Below are 20,691 nucleotides of genomic sequence, written 5' to 3' on the forward strand. Positions count from 1 at the left end.
TAGGCGGGTGGGTAAAGTGCCTGCCTGGCAACCCAAAGGTCGTGGGTTCGAATCCTGCCTCTGGCTTGGATCAGAGTAAACGCAAAAACTTTGGGAGGTGCATTATGGCCACAGAAGCCGATGTGTCAATAACTAACAAAAAAAAATTAAATTCAGTGGTCATTACTTCGGATAAAAATAAAACCTTTTTTTAAGCTCTCTTCACTTTGTGTTCTTTATATTGCACAGTCCAAGAACTTTATTGCCACAACTTGTATAATATTGAGCCATGGATCTGTTAAAGAGAAAGGTGTATTTTAATAGAGAACAAGAATGAGTAAGTGAGAATGGATATTATGCTCTTGCCAAAACAGAATTGGGTGTTATATCTTGAATGGTCATAGATTTGTGTGATTGGTTCTTTTCTTACTTTAAAACATGATGCCTGTAATGATTTTACTGCTACATTATTATTATGATATTACTTTAGATACCATCTGAAAAGTATAACTTTCAACAAGGAGGAGGAGGTGGAGGAGGAGGAGCAAAACGTGATAATCTAGAGAAGCAACAGGAGAGTGGGTAAGATGTTATATTCTAAAAGTTAAAGGGAGTTAATGAAGAAATAGATGATCAGAATTTGAGGTTTAAACTTTTAACTACCGTTTTCACTTATGTTAGAAGTTCAGAAAGTGAGTTTTACTTCTTCTGATGATGATTATTATTAGTATTCAGTACAATTTCTAAACAGTTTTTTTTAGCAGTTAAATTGTTTTTAACATTCTTTTAAAAAAGTACAAAAAAGCTCTATAAAATTCCCAAAAAACTGGTTAATTGTTATGACAACTTTTTTGTGAATGAATCCTGTTTTTGTAATGTGATTAAATTTTTTGTATTGAATGTTCAGGAGTACCCCATATATTTTGGCTATTAGAGATGGATGGGGGGGGGGGCATAATCAATCAGTAACATTTTTGCATTATAGTATAGACCTATATAAAAAATAAAATTCTTTATTCAGAAATTGAAAATAAATTTTAAAAATAAACAATTGCCAATTAACAGATGCAGTTCATGCAACAAAAGGATATAAAAACACAGTAGGTTATTTACAGATTTGACAGTTGGAGCCATCACAGGTAAAGGTCACAGTGATATTAATCTCTATATATTCAGTCTGGTGAGTTGGATCTGTTTTGTATAATTTTATTTAAGTTTACCAATTTCAGTGCTGAGAAAGGAAAGAAACTAATTTCTTAAGTCTTTTATTGAGAGACAGTGTATATGTTAAGTTGTAAGGATGTCTTATATTAGAGGCATCCTTACTCTGGCAGGATTCTAAAATATAAAAGTGTCCTAAATTGAGGCTTTGAGTTTAAAGAAGGACATGGAGATTACAGGATGTGGTACAGTAGGTCATCTGATTTCTGGACTTCAACCATTTTTGGAACTAGAATTGAGTGGCAACTATTTTTTTTTTTTTTATCCTTACCAATTTTGAGTTAAAAATATAGACCAGAGGTTCCCAAACTATGTTCTGTGGATCCCATGGGGTCTGCAAACAGTTCCCAGGGGGATCTGTGGATAATTTCTGCAATGGCTATTTTGAATTTTTCTTATTTTTTTTAAACACAACCTAGATATCATTACAGACTGTATGTTGCACCCGACATGAGAATTCAGTCTGGGAAACATTGATCTAGATCACAGCAGTATAAGTTTGAACAGAGAATACATATACAAGGTGTTACAAAATTCCAGCCTCATAGAGTTGTAACAGTTTTTTTTTTCTTTTGCAGGTCTGAACCATGTTTTTAAGATCAGTATAGTGTACTGCAACCAACATGATAATTCAGTTGTCTACAATCACTCCGAACTTTAAAGGACTTTGAGACAAAAAAACAACACCATTCTTCATATTAGTGTACTGATACTCAAAACATGGTTCATTATATAGTATCAGTATACTCACAAGACAAGGTTGAATTAGTGTTTTTACGTATAGTTGGAACGAGCCAAAGGGAGACTTGCATCAAATTTCACAGATGTCATCTAGTAAACATTAGTTGGTAAAATACTAGAGAAAAAGAGGGACTGAAAGAAACTGGTTCTGTTTGCAAATCATAAGTACAGCAGTTACCCCTCCCCCAACTAGTACAGATGACAGGCAAGGTTGAAGTACTTGCCAAGTGTAGAGCAAGATCTAGTTGTTCTTTATTAAGAGTCGCAGCAAAATCAGGTGTTAGTCATATTGCTGTGTTACAAATCTTAAATAGTATATGTTCTTCCCATGCAAAGTGTCCAGCATTCAGGAGTTACTACCAGGTGACACTGACAGTTGCCTGCAGTTCAATGAATGGATGACTGATGTAATAGATCACCATATCTTTGTAGCCTCAGTATATTTATTTCCAGTGGCCGAGACCCACTTTTGTTTTAGTGGTTTGGTGAATTATCATAATGTTTATTTTGGTTAGAGACAGATCTACATGTCATTCATTAAATGCACAAATATACAAAATGACACTCTTATTGTGGTATGGATGGGTGCTCATGGTTCATCTGGTTGGACCCTGTTTCTTTGAAGAAACTGTTCCTGGAAACATTCACCTGCAAATGCTAAAGGATACCACAAAGGTAGCCAAACCATATAATCTGCCACTTGCTACTAGATGACAGGTGAATTCAGCAAGACGGAGTGCCACCCCAGTTTTGTTGTGTCCATACCTACTTGACTTGATGAGGAATTCTAACTGATGGATGGATATCAGAAGTTCAGGGAGATGACCCCAAGAAATCCAGATCCCATGCCTCATAGATTACTCTGTGTGAGACTCCTGAAATCTGAAACCATTATGTCAAAACTAAAAATGGATTTTGTTAAACAAATCACAAATAAAAAGTTTTAAAGAACAGTGGGCAACTGAATTTGTTGACATGTATGTTACTTATGTAATAATAACACAGCACAAGATAGAAACAAAATGAAAACTGAAATGGAATATTCTGTGATTAAATTTCTCTGGCATATGGTCTGGTTGATGAAGGTTCATAAACAAGGTGAAAATCGTAGAATAGAAAATTGTATGCTAGAAGCAAGAATAGTAGTAAGAGTAGTAGTGGCATGTGATGCAAGTGCTTATGCAGCATCAGCCAAAAAAAAAAAAAATTACAAAACAATTCCCTCTAAATGGTTGTCCAGTTCCTCCTTAAATTTATTTAACCTATAAACTTCCACAACAACAGATGTAAGCCTGATATATCTTCATCAATATCATTGATAAATATACAAAACAACAATGGACCCAACACCGAACCCTGTGGGACTCCACGAAAAACAGCACCCATTGATTACCACCCTCTGTCTTCTCCCACTCAACCATCCTTTTATCCATTGTAGAAACTTACCCTTAATTACCATTCTGCTCCAATTTGTACAGTAGTCTTCCATGTGAAACAGTGTCAAAAGCTTTCCTGAAATCCAAGTATATGATATCAAAATTTTTTGCATCCAGTTCCTTTGTAACCACATAAATAATACCCATTCAAATTTGTCAGTCAAGACTTTCCCCTTAACAAACCCATGCTGTGTCTGAATTATTGCTGCAGTCTTGTCTAAATGATTCTGCAATGCATCTTTAACCAGTGACTCCATTATTTTACCCGGAACAGAAGTTAAGACCAGTTAGTTAGACCCCTTTGTAAATTGGGGGATACATTTGCACATCTCCAGTCCGTGGGGCCTCCCCTGAATCCAAGGATGCTCTCATAATTATGGCTAAGGGTTTGCTTACTTCCTTTGCCGTCTCCTTTAATATAACTGGATAGATCCCATCCACCCCAGGTGCCCTTCTTATGTTTAACCGCAACAATTTCTCTTCCACTTTGTTTTCAGTTATTACAAAATCATTAAGAACCCTTCTACAATTTGATAACCTTCTGGCATTTTTAAACCTTAATAACTCCATGTGTGAATGTAGATGCAAAATACTCATTCAGTTTATTTGCTATCTGAGCAGTCGAATCAACAGTCAAACCATTGATATCAAGTGAACCAATCAGATTCATCCCCTTCATTTTAGAGTTTATATAAGTAAAGAAATTCTTGCTGTTTTTGTTAGCATCTTTTGCCAAAGATTTCTCGTAATCTGCCTTCACCTGCCTAACCTCCTTTGTGACTTGATTACAGACTAGCTTATATCTGCCATTGGCTTCTGTGTTGCCTGATAATTTATATGCATCCCATGCATTTTCCTTCTGTCACGAGTCTCATTAGTTCATTTGACAACCATTTAGGCCTAAACCTCGAACAATATTTCTTAATAGGTATGAAACTTAGTTGCTTCCATGATTAATTCCTTGAATGCTTCCCACTTAGAATTTGCTGTTGGTAACATCATCAGTTGATTCTACTGTACAGAATTTAAAAACTGTCTGAGAATAGAAAGTAGTGACAAATGTATTGGTCATAGACCTAAATAGCAGGATAGGAAATGACAACTACATCTAGAGCAATATTTTAGGAAAACCTGGAGAGAAAGACAAAACTTTATAATAATGGTAAAAGGCTAATAATAAGTACTACAAAGTGCATAGAAATAGTGACTATTGAGTGAATTCAGTTCAGTTGGACAGGTAAGGAGCTCATTCATCACATTAGTTGAGTCCAGATATTTTCAGTTTTAATTTGCTAAACTGTAGAATTGGAATCATTGCTTGGATGGTAAATTGTAAAGCCAAACGGATTAAATTCTGTATGAACGTAAAGGGTGATGGTCAAAATAATGTCACTGCCTGTAATATGCACTATAGGTATATACTAATTTGTTGTTGGTATAAATCTTGATGATGTCTTAAGAGGAATGTTGAACCATTCTTTGTGGAGGAACGTTTCACGCTCCTTTATGAAGGTGGAGGAAATCTGCTTCTCACTCTCCTCTCTAAATATGTCCAAGTGGCTCAATAACATTTAAGTCTGGTGGTTGTGCAGGCCATGGGAGATGCTTAGCCTCAGTTGCATGTTCCTCAAACCAAGATTGAATACATCTGGCTGTGTATATTGGAGCATTATCATCTGGAAACATGGCATTGTTTGTAGGAAACGATGCTTGCACCATGGGATGAATGTGGTTAATTCAGAATATCAAGGTAACCAGTAGCAGTAATTCTCTCATTCAGGGTGATGATAGGCCCTAAAGAATACCAAGATATTGCTGCCCAAACCATTGTTGATATCCCCCCTCCCTCTATGTTTGACTCTTGGCACATGACAAGATGGTGTGCGAATTGAGGAAAGACAGTTGTAGAATAGATGTGTGAAAATTTGCCTTTAGCCAGCAGGTTGTTGATTGCTGGAACGAACTTCCATCTGTCATTGTGGAAGTTGATAGTTTAAATAAATTCAAAGAACTTAGATTTTTGGAGCGAATGGATGGGTGAAATGGGAAGGTTGTTTTTTTTTTTTTCCAATGCTATATAAGCTTGCTACTAATGCTACTGGGATTATTCTACTGAATTTGACTTTGACCCTCACTTTGAAATGGTCTGTGTACAGGCAACTTGTCTATAATATTGGATAAAGGATACTCACATGAAGGACTGAATATGCAACTACAGAGCTTAGTAACTAGGTGCCCTATAGGGATTTAATAATTCCAAAAGTGATGGCAAAATGAAAGGAGAATCATGGTATTAAATGATGCTAGGACCAGGCCATAATTTGGTTCCATAAATATGAACTAAGGGGGTAAGAATAATAAGCTGTATTGTAGGAAGTTTTCCTTTAACCAGGGAGTTGAAACTCACTGGAATAAGTTGCCTTCTCGAATAGTTGAGGCCAATGGCTTGAGGAAATTCAAATTCTAGCTTATCCATTACTTATGCAAAGAGGAAGAAATACAGGGTTGTTTATGTGTGTGCACTGTTTATTATTGTTATTATTATTTATTTATTTTTTTGGTTTGTGCAGTAAAAGCCTCTGGTTTTCTTGCATTCTGTTTCTTGCTACTATTAATACAAATGTGTATTTTCAGCTTTCTTGGCTATTGCTATTCCATAATTATTCGATAATTTGTATTCCCTAATTCCAATGTATTTGCCTTCCTTGTATCACCTGCTTATTTAGTAGAGGTTATGTATCATTTGTTTGTTATTTGGTTTTTAGGAGCATTAGCAACTAAGGCCATATTGCTCTGGGAGATGTGGTGGTCATTCCCTGACCTTTCCGCATCCTCCGTATTTAGTAGTCACGCTCGAACCCCGACTTAATCAAGAAGCAGTGTGCTATGCACTGCTGCTCCTGCCCACCCAGCTATAGAGGTGCCCATGTATCAGATGGTACACGGGCCAGTGACACCAGATGGTAGTTCATTCCAACAATCAGCTACTCTCCAACTGAAAGCAAGTTTACTCAAACCATTAAACACTTCAGTCAAGTCTTCTTGCATAATTTCCAAATACTACAACTTTCAGAACCAGTCTTTATTTTTATACAAAGACTACTCCTTTGTATTCTTGACTAATCTGATTGCCCTATAAATGAAAAAGGGCCTATGGTACTGGATTCCATGACTAAAAGAAAATAACAATATAGTATACATCCAGTGATGACAAATTTTAATGACTAAAAATGGACCTTTCAGGGTACTGAAAGCTCCATTTTTCATTCATTAAAAAAATTTGTTACTGGAGGTATACTGTTTTGTTATTTTCTGATTTCTCCTCTTTGCAGCTGGTAAGTGATCCACAGCAGACTAATGCCTTGTTACTGATCCCTTGTTAATGACAGTATTGGCAGTGTGCTACTGCAACAGAATCTAGAAAATTTGGGCAGATGGGCTGAGAAGTGGCAACTGAAGTTTAACCTTGACAAATGCAAAGTACTGCATATGGGTAGGAGTAACCCTGGGGAAGCGTACGAACTGTGTGGTTACTACACTTAAGATGGTAGAAAATGAAAAAGACCTGGGAATAATTGTGCAGTCAGATATGAAGTTTTCTGAGCAATGCAGACAGGCTGCCAGGGCAGTCATGGGGTTTCGTCAATGATATATAGGAATTTTGTTAGCAGGGAAAAGGTGATTGTCCCTCTGTATAAGGCAATGGTCAGGCCACACCTTGAGTATTGCGTACAAGTCTGGAGGCCTCATTTTAGGAAGAATGTAGATTTGCTTGAACGTGTACAGAGAAGGGCAACAAGATTGGTGAGGGGAATGAAGGGATCCTCTTACCAAGAGAGGCTTAAGTTCTGCAAATTGCAATGGTTGGAGACTAGGCACCTGTGCGGTGATCTGATTGAGGTGTATAAGGCCTTGAATGGGTTGAGCACGCTGAATTCTGATGGGATTCTTCCACTTGTTCATATTACGAACCTAAGGGGGCATAAATTCAAATTAAGGAAAGACAGATGTAGAATAGATGTGCAGAAATTTGCCTTTAGCCGGTGGGTGGTTAATTGCTGGAACAAACTTCCACCTCTCGTTGTGGAAGTTGATAGGTTAAATAAATTTAAGGAGGAACTGGACAAACATTTAGAGGGAATGGTTATGTGTTATTATTATTTTTTTATTTTTTGGCTGATGCTGCATAAGCTCATACACTGCTTTCTTGCATCACGTGTCACTACTACTTTCTGTGACTTTTAAGTAAGGGACCTATGTGATTCAATCTCTTCGTTTTTGTGTTTTCTTATGAAAATGACTGTCTTCTTTTCTAGCTCCAGCTGTTAGTGAATTCTTGTACTCAACCTTTGTCTGTCTTACTGCATCAGTGGTTTTGTTACATATATGCTTATAATACTCATAAATCAGTATCTCATAATAGTCTATAACTATCCAAGAATGAGGATTCCAGACTACTGTATGCAGTATTCAATATGCAGCCTGACCATTGCTTTATACAATAAGATAATCACATCCTTTTCCCTGTTGTTAAAGTTCTTGTAAGTTATTGACAGCACCCCATGAGCTGCTCTAGCAGCCTATCTGCACTTCTCATTAAATGTCAGACTGTACAATTACCTCTAGATCTCTTTCGTTCTCTACAACCTTTGAGAGTGGAGAATGAAAATACTTACAAAAATGTCACCTACTTGGTATGTTATTCTGGAATCACTGTTGCCCATATTTAGTACCATGCATTTACCAGTGTTAAACCTCAACTGCCACTTCCCACCCCACCTGCCTAACTTATGTGGGTCTTTCTGCAGTAGTATGCTCCCTTTTTGAATTTTAAATTTGTCGTGGCACACTGTAACTTTGTCATTTTTGCACCATAAAAAAATCAAATCAGTAATATGCCTTGATTCTGTCATTAACTACCCTGCCAACCTTTGTATTATCTTTAAACTCAGGCAATAAGCTTGACATGCCTTCATCAGTATTGTAAATAAATATTGTTAAGTTTCAGACCCAGCACTGAATTCTGAGGGATTCCACTAACATTAGTCCAAGAAGAGCAGTGTCCATAACCACCCTCTGCCTTCTGCCACTCCACCAACCCTTTGTTTATAACAGTAGCATTGTTCCTAATGTCATACTTCACTGCTCTAATTTGTATAGTAGTCTTTCATTTTACGTGGAACTATCAAAATTGTTTGCATCTATCTTTTTCTTTTGTTGTTGCATCTTAGTAGCTAATCAGATTGGTCAGACAGGATCCCTCCCTTAACAAACATGTGCTGCGATTTCCATATAATTTAATTCCTGTTAACATGATCCTGCAGTACTCCTTTAACACTGAGTGCATTATTTTCTTAGAACAGAAATCAAGCTTACAGGTCTGTTATTGCTCTTTTGCCTTTTGTGACATTTGCACAGGAATAGGAACCTCTTTTTTTTTTTTTTGCTGATAATTACTTTTTTTTTTAAGGTCCCAAGAAGGAATATAACCTTCCTTATTTGGTTTTATGGAAGGGATGATTGAGATAATTCTTTGAATCATTTGTAACTTTGGTTTTGCTTACTTCATAGAAATCATTTCCAAAATGTGTGACTTTTCTTTATATCTTACTCAAAGCTTTGAAGGTATCTATTCCATCAGCATCAAGGCTGGATTTGCTACCTGGGTGGTAGCAGATCCAGCTTAATGCTGATGGAACAGATATTCATATAAAACCCAAGTCAATTGGACTGAATTTGGTGGTCTCATAGTTCTGCTTGTCCCTTCACTATGGTGGGACTTACACTGGGTATAACCTCCATGTGCAGGTCTTTAAATATGGCACCTAGTATACTGGAGTTGACCACCCAGATGGGAACCAACGTAAGCAGAGTTGAGGTGTGACACCCATACCTCATGGAGGAATGCCACCCGTCTATGTTACCAGGAATTACTTGGTTGTAGATGACTCTCATCGACCGGTGAAATACCATCACCACTTTGCAGACTTGAAGTAGTGGAACCCATGTTTAATCTCCAGAGCAAAGCTTTGGCAAACCCCTCCCCCATGTCTTTTGTGGTTATGTTGGACATGGTGAAATCTAGTCTTCCTTGCATCTTGAGGGTACAGCTCTAAAATGGTGTTTGCAGGCTGGCTGCTGGATAGTTCACCACACCAAACTTATTGGTAACTCCCTAGGAGGCGCTTCTGGATCAGCTAGCATATATAATCTTGCTGTCTCTATTTTGACAGATAGTAACTGGAGGGAGTCCGGGTAGTGTGGGAGGTATTGTTGAGGCCACATTATGTTAAGGAGCTGGGCATATCTTGCTGTATGTACACAATATTCAAAAATTTCATTACTTTATACAACGTGTCCTTCCCACCTTTTCTTAATACTATCCACATCATGAATAGTCAAACTAATAGAACAAACTTATCTGCGAAAAGTTCTAAACCTCCCAAACACTTCCTCGTTCATTTTACAAATATATGTGCTCAGTTCCAACCTCAGTAATGTCCATTTCTACTTACAGTCTGCCAAACTTCATTTCCTTTTCTGAGAGAATCCCAGTTATTGGTTAATTCAACCACTGCTCATCTCAGTTGTCCTAATTATTCACTATATGATTCCTTTCTCTTCAAAGATAGTCCTTGTGCATATCTCCACCCTGATAGTCCCTGTCAGAGACTTAGTAATCTCTCTCTACCACATTGTGTCAAATGCTACCTCTATCACTCTCCCAATCTTCACTAATCACTTGGAACTCTGACTTCCTCTCTTTTGAAACTTTCTCCAGTCGAACTCTCCTAATAGTGAGGTAATTTTCCTTGGTGATTTTAATGTTCACAACTTCAGCTGGCTTCCATTTCCTAGTCACATGGACCCAGCTGGTCAAGATGCTGGGGCATTTGCAATTACTAAACCTCATACAGATTATCCATTTACCTATCAGAATACTAGACAATCCTAACCACACATAACAACACTCTTAACCTTTTTCTCACAAATAACTGAAAGGGCACAGTCAAGGTGAGAGAGGGCCTCTAGGTACTTCACATCACAAGCTGATAATGGTCTCATCTCTGATGGAACCTTTCTCTCATGGCCATTCGCACCCTTGTGTTTGGTTGTCTTGGCGCATTATGGCCTTAGCTGCCAATGCGCCATTAAAAACCAAACCAAACCCTTGTGTTTGATATTACAAGAATGCAAAATGTGATGATCTGCGAGATTTCTTTTCCTTTGGCAGATTACTGTTTCAAATCTTCTGATGTCAAAGTTTGCTCAGATTGTATTAGTGAAATTATTCTTGTGGGATGAAATCATTTATATCACATTCCTCCTTAATCTTTCAATCTCGTCCTCTTTCTAAACCTTGGTTTTCCAATAAATATACTCAGGCTATGCAAGCTAAGAACATTGCATGCTGCAATTGGCTTGTATCCAAATTTCCAGATTCATTTTCTGCCCACACCAAAACTTTCAACAACTGTAAAGCAGCTGTTAATCAGCCCAAAAACTAGATTTCGAACAGGCTGAGTAGAAATCTTGCTTCTTGTCCATCGAGCATCCTTTTTTCTTGCCAAAGTTATTGGCCGAAACTTTTGCTCATCTCTGTTTCTACTTCTGTTAAAAGTGGATGTGTCATTTCAGCCAAAGATAAAGCTGACCTGCTATTATCCTACTCTTTTTCAAACTTATGTATTGATGATCTTGGTAAATGATCTCCTACCATTCCCAGTACACTCCATTTATTGCCCTCTTCTGTCAAAAGGATTTCAAAAGAATTTTGAACACTTTTGAAGCTAAGAGAGGTTCTGATGTTATTTCTTTACTTGTTCCCCAAACCCGTACTCCTGTTCCATGTCACCTGTTTTTTTCACTTTCGTATTCCATAGGTATTTTGCAGCCGTTCCTAAAAAGGGTGACAAATCCCTCCCATCTACTTCTTGTCCCATTGTACTTACATCTACTCTTTCTAAAGTAATGGAGAAATCTCTGAACTTCCAACTCTTAAACCACCTAGAAACCTTCCATCTGATCAGTGATCACCAGTATGGATTCCACCACTATCATTCCACTGGTTTGCCAGTGTTTTTTGTAATTATGCTTCCTGTTTCTTCTGACAGCTCACTGCAGATGATTGTAGATCTTGGCTCCTCTGTCTTATAACTGCATCACTATTGCAGGTGATCCAAAGTTTCAGCTCTTTCTCCCACTCTTTTCCTCTTGTATATTAATGACTATCTTCAATTGACCGGAATTCCTATCCATAGTTTTGCTAATGATATTACATTGCATTCCACCTTCCAGTTTGAAAACCTTGCCCTGCACAAACAACTTAAACTTCTTGAATATCCACTATGAATTCCTCAAGTGTTGATCTTTAGGTAATTCTCCAGTAGGTCAAAGCTAACTTAGTTAATTTCAATCCTTCTGAAACTCAGTCTTGTCTTATATCTCAAAAAAAAAAAAGGATTCTTCTGTCCCTATGCTTATCTTCGATGACACTCTTGGACAAGATCACATATTTCTGTTGGGGATTAATCTGACTTCTAATTTCTCTCTTTGCATAAGCATATCACAAAGATTGCAACAAAAAAACTTTTTTTTCTCTTCTACTCTCAGCATTATTTTACTTCCAAACAGCTGTACAAATCACAAATCTGCCATACCATGGAATATTATTGTCACATCTGGAGCCAGTGCCCCCAAAATCCCTCTCCAGCTTCTAGATTCCATTCAGAAGAGGGCAGTTAGGTTTATTAATGATTCATCTCTAACAAAGTCTGTCCACTCACTGTCTCATAGACATCTGTTTCTGCTGCATGACTTTTCTATAGATACTTCCATGGCCACTGTTCTTCTGAATTGGCATCTGTAATTCCCGCTCTCGCTTTCAAACCATCGTGCAAACAAGTGCTGTAACCAATCAATATCCTTTTACTGTCCAACTTCCAACTTGAGACTCACAGAATCAACTTTTGTTCTTCCTCATTTATTTCTTCAATTTCTGTTTTCTGGAACAACCTCCCTTCATATGTATTTCCAATCTACAGAAATTCAGGTCTAATATCAACAAATATCTTCTTTAATCTTAACTCTCAACCCATGCATGGTACTAATTCCTATAGATTCTGATACCTTTCATTAAAAAAAAAAAAAAAAGTGATTTCATTTTTGAATGAATATTTTGAAAAGTCTAATTTATTCAAGCTATTTACTGAGAAGGTGTGTTGTGTTAAGAGTTAGTATATCATACATATACTTCTACAGTAATATCACGATATGTTTTTAATTTAATGTTTTTTTAAAGATTTTCCTTGTTTTTTAATTGTATGCAAAAAAATGTTTAAAAGGTGAATATCAGCTAGTACTGTTGCTTCATAAATACTTCAAAAAAAAAAAGCAAAAAAAAAAAAAAAATAGAGAAAGAGTAATCTTCCAAGGGGAGTACTACTTATAATGCTTTTCCACTCAGTACTCTTTGTAGCCATTTCACACAAGTATCATAATGGTTGTTCAACTCAATTTTAATTTTTAATTATTATTTTTGTTTATATATGTTATATTTATTGTTATTTTTTAGTTTATTTTATTATTATTATGATAGTTTTTTCTTATGGCTAGTCCAGTAAAAGCCTCTGGTTTCCTTGCACTATAAGGCTAATACTAATGACACTTCCTTTTTGACCCCTTCTGTCGTAAATGCTGCTGATACAATAGAACTAACAGAGATATGATGCCATTAAGGGATAGGGTGTGAAGAATTTCATTATGGCAAATATATGTTCAGGAAGAATATGGAGGGTTGAATGGGAAGCTCCTTATCAAAAGCGCTGTGAAAGCAATCAAATAGTACCCAGAGTCAGATCAAGTGTAGATAAATGTTGAGTCTGTGTGGTGCAAGATGATGCATGGTAAAGGGAAGATGATAGTCAGGGCAAACATTTCTCAGTAGTATGACAAAAACTTCTTGTGGTAGTCAAGTGTAATAGCCTCATGGATAACTTCAACTTGCCTCTTATAGATTGGATATGGTGGACAGGGGAAAAACAGGGGACTGGAGGTGTGCAGATGTATCCCCAATTCATAAAGGGGTTTCAAAATGTGACACAACTAACTATAGATCTGTTAGTTTAACTTGTGTTCTGAGGTAAATAATGGATTCACTTGTTAAAGAAGCATTGCTGGATCATCTAGACAAGACTGCAGTAATAGTTAAGACACAGCATGAGTTTGTTAAAGGGAGGTCTTTGACTGACCAATTTGATTGGATACTATGATGTGGTCACAAAGTAACTGATATCATATCATATTAATTTTGATATCATATACTTGGATTTTAGGAAAGCTTTTGATTCTGTTGCACATGGAAGACTACTATACAAATTGAAGCAGTAGGGCATTAACAGCAAGTTGCTACAATGGATAAAAGGGATGGTTGAGTGGGAGAAGACAAAGTGGTGATCAGTGGACACTGCTCTTTTTGAACTAATGTGGAGTCCCCGTGGTTTCGGTGTTGGGTCCATTGTTGAAATAACAAATATACACATAAAAGGATATTGATGAAGGTTTATCAGGGTTAATATCTATGTTTGCAGATGATATGAAGGTTGGCAGGGTTGTTAATGACAGTAATGATAGTACTACTGCAACAGAATCTAGAAAAGTTGAGCAGATGGGCTGAGTGGTGGCAGCTGAAGTTTAATGCTGGCAAATGCAAAGTAATGCATACGGGTAGCAGTAACCCCAGAGTAACATACTAACTCTGTGCTACTACACTCAGGGTAGTAGAGAATGAATAGGTCCTGGGGTAATTGTGCAGTCAGCTATGTAGTTTTCTGAGCAGTGCAAAAAGGCTGCAAGAGTAGCTCATGGTGTCTTGTCAGTAATAAACAGCAATTTTGCTAGCAAGGATAAGTGGGTGATTGTCCCCTTGTATAAGGCAATGGTCAGGCCACACCTTGAGTACTGCATACAGGTGTGGAGGCCTCAATTTAGGAAGGATTGGTTTAGGATTGGTTTGTGCAAGCTCAATGCTGATGGGATTCTTTCTTTTGCTCAGATTTCTTATCTAAGGGGACATAAAATCAAATTAGGCAAATACAATTGCAGAATAGATGTGCAGAAATTGCCTTAAGCCAGCAGGTGGTTGGTAGTTGGAACAAACTTCCATCTGTTGCAGTGGACGTTGACTACTTAAATAATTTCAAGGCAGAACTAGGCAAGCATTTGGAGTGAATGGATGGGTGAAATGGGAAGGACTTTTTTTTTTTTTTGGCTGATGCTATATAATCCTGCTTTCTTGTATCATATGCCTCTGCTAATGCTAGTGTGAAGAATGGCTTAGATGGTGTGGACTGCAAAGCCTGGCAACTAGACATCTGAGATGAGACCTAATAGTAATAGTATTCAACATACACTGATGAGCCAAAACATTATGATCACCTACCTAATATGATGTTGGTCCTCCACGTGCAGCCAAAACAGCTCGTACACAGTGAGGCATGGATGCTACAAGATTTTAAATGTGTCTTGAGGTATCTGGTACCAATACGTAACCAGCAGATCCTTTAACTCCTGTAAGGTCTGTGATTGAGACACCTCAGATTGGAGTTGCTGTTCCAATATGAACTGCAAATGCTCGATGGGATTGATGTCTTGGGAATTTTTAGGCCAGGACAATACCTGGAAGTCTTCCTCATGTTCCACGAACCAGTCTCGAACAATATGGGTGGTGTGGCATGGCACATTATCCTGCTGAAAGACGGCACTGCCAGAGAAGATCATTGCCATGAAAGAGTATACCAGATCATCAATGATGTTTAGGTAGGTGGTAGATGTCAGATTGTTCAGCACATGGATGGCTGGACCTAGGTATCCCAGCAGAACATCGCCCTAAGCATGACACCCCCACCTTCGGCTTGTTTTTGCTCCACTGTGCATCCAGGGATCATCACTTCCCCAGGCAAACGACGCATATGTACACAGTCATCCACATGGTGCAACTGGAAACATGATTCATTGGACCAGACAACCTTCTTCCAATCACTCAAGGTCCAGTTTCATTGCTCGTATGGCATTGTAGGCACTGTCACCGGTGAACAGTGGTTAGCATGGGCACTCAGAGCTGCCAGCAGCTACACAGCCCCATTTTGAGCAGGGTTCGATGTATTGTGTGTTGTGAAACATTACTCCCATCACGAGCATTGCAATTACTGGCAAGATGCACCAGAGTCGCCCTTCTGTTGCCACGTACCATCTGGGAGAGCCTTTGCTCACCTCGAGCATTGATGAGCCATGGTCGTCCAACACCTCACGGCGGTTTGAGTTTTCTCTCCTCTGACCACTTTCGGTAGGTACTAACCATGGCTGTCCGTGAGCACCCCAATAGTCGTGCCGTTTCGGATATGCTCTGACCTAATCATCTGGCCATTACAATTTGGCCCTTGTCAAACTTGCTTAAGTCCGCTGCCTTTCCCATCTGAAGAACAAGCGTAACATTGATTAATGGAGCTGAATACCAGGTGTTTTTTGTACAGTGTCCCCACATGCACTGTAGTTGCATAACGACTCGCTGATCATAATGTTTTACCTCATTGGTGTATAGTGGAAGGAAGCCACAGGCTTTTTTCTGCACTGGCAAAAAAAAAAAAAAAACCCACTGAACCAAGTAGATAACAAAACACAAATTATAAGTTTCCATCCTCACACAGTTAAGTATCCAGTTAAGCTTTGAATTTATTCAAACTGTGAGCCTCAACTACCTGCAAGGGCAACTTGTTCTGGCTGTAAACGATTCATTGGCTAAAAGAAAACTTCCTACAATCTAATCTAAACCTGAAGCCCTGTAATTTGAATTTATGTCCCCTAGTTCTGGAATTCTTTAGAACAGTGAGAATTCTACCTTCATTAGTTTTACTAATCCCTCTCAGAACCGTAGAAACCTCAATCAGTTCACCTCTGAGGAGCCTGGTTGCCAGGCTCTGTAGCCCACATAATCAGTCTTTCCTCGTAGGGTCATCCTTCTGCCAATTTCACAATTTGAGTTGACCATCTTTGAACACTTTCAAGATGTTCAATGTCTTTTTTTCAGATGCTGTCTCCATACTTGAACAGAGTTTTCCACACGTGTTCTTACAATTACCTTAAACAGTGGGATTATGACCTTCCTATCTCTACAGAAAACTTCATATCTGCCCGTATTTTAAAGTGATCACAGATCCCTTTCCTCCTCCTCCACTGTTTTTAATTCAACCCAACAAGTGTATAATTTATTTGTGGATTACTACTCCACAAGTGTAAGACCTTGCATTTAGCAGCATTAAAACTTCTCTGACCATCTTTGAAGTCTGTTCAAGTCATTCTGAAGGAGTGCTGCTTGGCACTGATCATTAATGACTTTGCCAATCTTTATGTCACATGCAAATTTTGACATCACACCTTCTATCCCTTCATTGATGTAATTTATGAAAATGAGAAACAACAGTGTCCAATAATCAATCCTTGAGGGACCACACTCCTGATGTTACACCAATATGAAGCCATTAATCACAACCATCTGCCTCCTGCCCTGCGGCCAACTAGCGATCCATCTTAGAATCTTACCAGTAATCCTGACCGGGCTAGCCGGGTGGGTAAAGTGCCTGCTTAGCAACCCAAAGGTCGCGGGTTCGAATCCCGCTTCGGGCTTGGATAAAAGTACTGCAAAAACCTTGGGAGGTTCATTATGGCCACAGAAGTCTATGCGCCAACAACTACCAAAAAAAAAAAAAAAAAAAGTAATCCTAACCTGTTTAAGCTTATACAGTAAACCTGTCATGAGGGACCAAGTCAAATGCTTTGCTAAATCCAAACTATGTTGAAATTGTTCCCTACATCTAGCTCATGAGTAAATGTGTCAAAATAGCTTACCTGGTTAGTTAAATGTCATTTTCCTCAAATACAACCATATTGTGTCCCCTTCAGAATGCCATTTTTATCTAAGTGTCTCAGGATTGTACTCTTCATCATTGCATATAAGTTTTTCCCTACTACTGAAGTTAGACTAAAATGGTCTGTAGTTACCAACTTCTCTCTTAGAACCGCCTTCATGGCGATACATTGGCATTTCTCCAGTCCAAAGGAATCTCTCCTGAGTCCAAAGATGCTCTCATAATTAAGCTCAATGGTTCAGTCCACTCTTTGGCTGCCTTCTTCTAAATTACTGGGTATATGCCATCAATTCCAGGAGTCTTACTTTTCTTTCAGCTTATGTTTTTTATAATAAATAGTCGTCTGTAATTTCAAAATCACTAATTTCATGTCTGAGCCTCACTCGCACAATCTCTCCTCAGCATAAAGGGTCTTTTATCAGTAAAGTCTGATGCAAAATACTTATTCATTTCATCAAACCAAATCAGCCGAGTTATCTAATACTTTCCCACACCCAGTGCACAAAGGTCTGATCTGATTCATTTTCTTCTTTTTATTCATCTACAGGAAAAACTCCTTGTTCCCTTTCTTTTCTCTCTTAGCCAGTGTTTTTTCATGCTCAGCCTTGACTTCCCTAACCTTATCTGTGGTACTATTACAAATCAATTTGTAGATGTTATAGGCTTCAATACTTTTCATTACTCTAACTTTCTCATGCTGACTTTTCCTTCTCTATTAGGTTGACCAGGTCCATATTCATCCTTCCCAGCATATATTTTCTTAATGGTATATATGCATTCATGGTTTCTGTGATTATTGCTTTTAAGGTATTACATGATTTTAACGTAATTACCCTCTCTCTGCAGTCCACCCATAGATGCCATTTTTAACTACTTCAACATCTTTCTTCAGCTTCTTACTAATGACTTGTGATTACTACCTGCCAATGGTTCCTGTACTTTAGGCCCTGTGATGTTATCTGATTCAGGAGTAATGGTGAGGTCTAGAATATTCTTAACCCTTGTATTTTCTCTAACATGCTGGTACAAATAGTAATCATCTATACGCTGGCTGGATCCTATTCAACACAATACACTGCAGATTGCAGTTGGTGTATATAGGACATCTCCAACTCAGTCTATACATTGAAGCTCATGAGCCCCCTCTGCATCTCCACAGAAAAATGCTATTACTTAAATATGCAGTCAAAATACAGTTTCTCTTTGCATCCTATTCAGCCATACCTTTTTAATCAACCACTACTGAATCTCTACAGAAATAAACTAAGTAAAATACGTCCAGCTGGCCTACGGCTCCTTGAAATATCACAGAATTGGAATGTTCCTCTCCACACTAGGCAAAAGATAAAGAATTACTCTCATCCACCATGGACCCTGTTTCCTCAACTGACCTGTGATACTTATTTTCTTCAATGGGGAAAGAATCGTCTATCAGCACTGACTGTGCAAAAACTCCATGCTAGCCATATTCAAAGCTGTGCTGACTTCTTACCGATATATATGGATGGTTACAAATCTCTTTCAACTATTGGAGCAGCAGCAGCAGCGTTTCCCTCTACTATCATATCAGCTTCTCTTCCACCTGAATATAGCAACTTTTCAGCGGAACTAGATGCCATACAATTAGCCCTAGAAAATTTAACTCTTCACCCATCTGCAAAATATTTAGTTTATACCGACTCTCTCAGCTCAATTAGAGCAATGCAGAACCCCTCTCATAAGGATAACCCTATTTTAAATGATATCAAGAATTTGCTGTTGAAAATTAAAGGTCGCCAACAACTAGTAAACTTTTGCTGGATTCCAGCAGATTCAGGTATTAAAGGAAATGAACTGGCTGATATTTCTGCTAAAAATCCATCAACTTTAGATGTAACCTCTGTCTTTATTCCAGCCTCTGATTATAATATCATAATTCAAGCAGCATACCATGCACAGTGGACAGAGCTCTGGCATAACCAAGCAAGTAATAAACTTTTCCAATTGAAGCAAGACCCAAAATTTTGGCATTCAGACAATTCGGTGAGAAGAAGTTGTACTCGCACAGATTAGAATAGGCCATACTCATCTGACTCACTTTCATCTGCTCACAGGCGATGATCCTCAGTGTCCACATTGCTCAGAACATCTAACAGTGAAACATATTTTGATTGACTGTCCACACTACCAACAACTTCGAACTTTAATATTTAACTCTCTGGCTAACATACAAGAACCAATGAGGTTAAATCATATCATTGGAGAGGAGGCAAATATTAATGAACTTTTCTGTTTTTTGAAACAAATTAGAATTTATGAACAAATAATTAGTTTGAGCTGAAATGAAATTGAATTGGCTTCATAATAATTTTTTTAACATTCCTGTGAATAGGCACACTATAGCCACAGCTTGTGCACCCTTAACTCCCATACCACACAAACACACACACAGTAATCATCTAATTTATTTAAAAATTTTATTCCCCATAGCTAGGTTTCCCTCTAACTTACTCCGATCGATTAGGAGCAGATTGAAGTCACCCATAATAAAACATTCATATTTTCTTGCCCATTCCATCTGTATATGATTCTCGTCATACTCATCACAATCTTCTGGTGTCTAGATTACACCCACTCTCATTATGCCTTGCTTCCAACTAACTCACTCCACAGAAAAGTTACATAACAAGGCTCTTTCATAAAAATTATGGAGTAAAACTGCAAATTAGATGAACATTTTTGGATAAGTGGAATTTATTAAAAAAAAAATTATGTACAAATGATGCACATGTTTACAACTTGCGTATATTGTTATTTGTATATGTACAAAAGTAAAGGAATTTGCTATGAACATTCAGTGTGAGGAAGCTTTGCTTTTGGTAGCAATTTTAGTGATCGACCTTCAAGGGATTGGTAAAAAAAATTATGCAATGAATGTATCTCTGAAGATCTGCCTTCTTACCTGCTGAAACAGCGAAACAGCTGTGTACTTGGGGACATTCACTAGGTGGGGAAATGTCCTTGATCCATGGTTAAAATAGCAATTGCGTGCAGTGCTCCCACCTCAGTTTTGTTCGATGAGAATTTGTCTGAAATTGCTTGCAGGATAATCTTAGCCTAATGTGTTGCTGCCACTCTAGCTTATCAAAATATCTTTTGTACTTTCTTCCTTTTTATTATATTAATTTATATTAATTTGTATTTATATATATATATATATATATATATATATATATATAGTAGTGATATATAACAGTTAATAAGCAGAAAAAGGAAAATAACAAAGTTAGTATGTCTAATGCTCGAAAACGTGCAGTGTAGCAGTAGAGGACGCAAAATGATATAAATAATGTGTGGTTTGTAGAATAAATAGTGTCATATAGTTTGTGGTTTGTAGAATAAATAGTGTCTTA

General features: G+C 37.7%; 1 protein-coding gene across 2 annotated transcripts in view; it reads left to right on the top strand.

The window, feature by feature from the left end:
- Positions 1-467: 467 nt before the first annotated feature.
- Positions 468-20,691, top strand: part of LOC150083194 (protein Gawky-like) — a 295,134-nt gene continuing 274,910 nt past the window's right edge. For both annotated transcript variants that reach the window (XM_090377898.1, XM_090377901.1), the window contains exon 1: positions 468-561. The gene's annotated coding sequence lies outside the window, so the exon portion shown is untranslated. The remainder of the gene's footprint in view (positions 562-20,691) is intronic.

The sequence above is a fragment of the Mastigoproctus giganteus genome, chromosome 7, assembly GCF_048544385.1.
Source record: "Mastigoproctus giganteus isolate SK-2022 chromosome 7, ASM4854438v1, whole genome shotgun sequence".
Lineage (NCBI taxonomy): Eukaryota > Metazoa > Arthropoda > Arachnida > Uropygi > Thelyphonidae > Mastigoproctus > Mastigoproctus giganteus.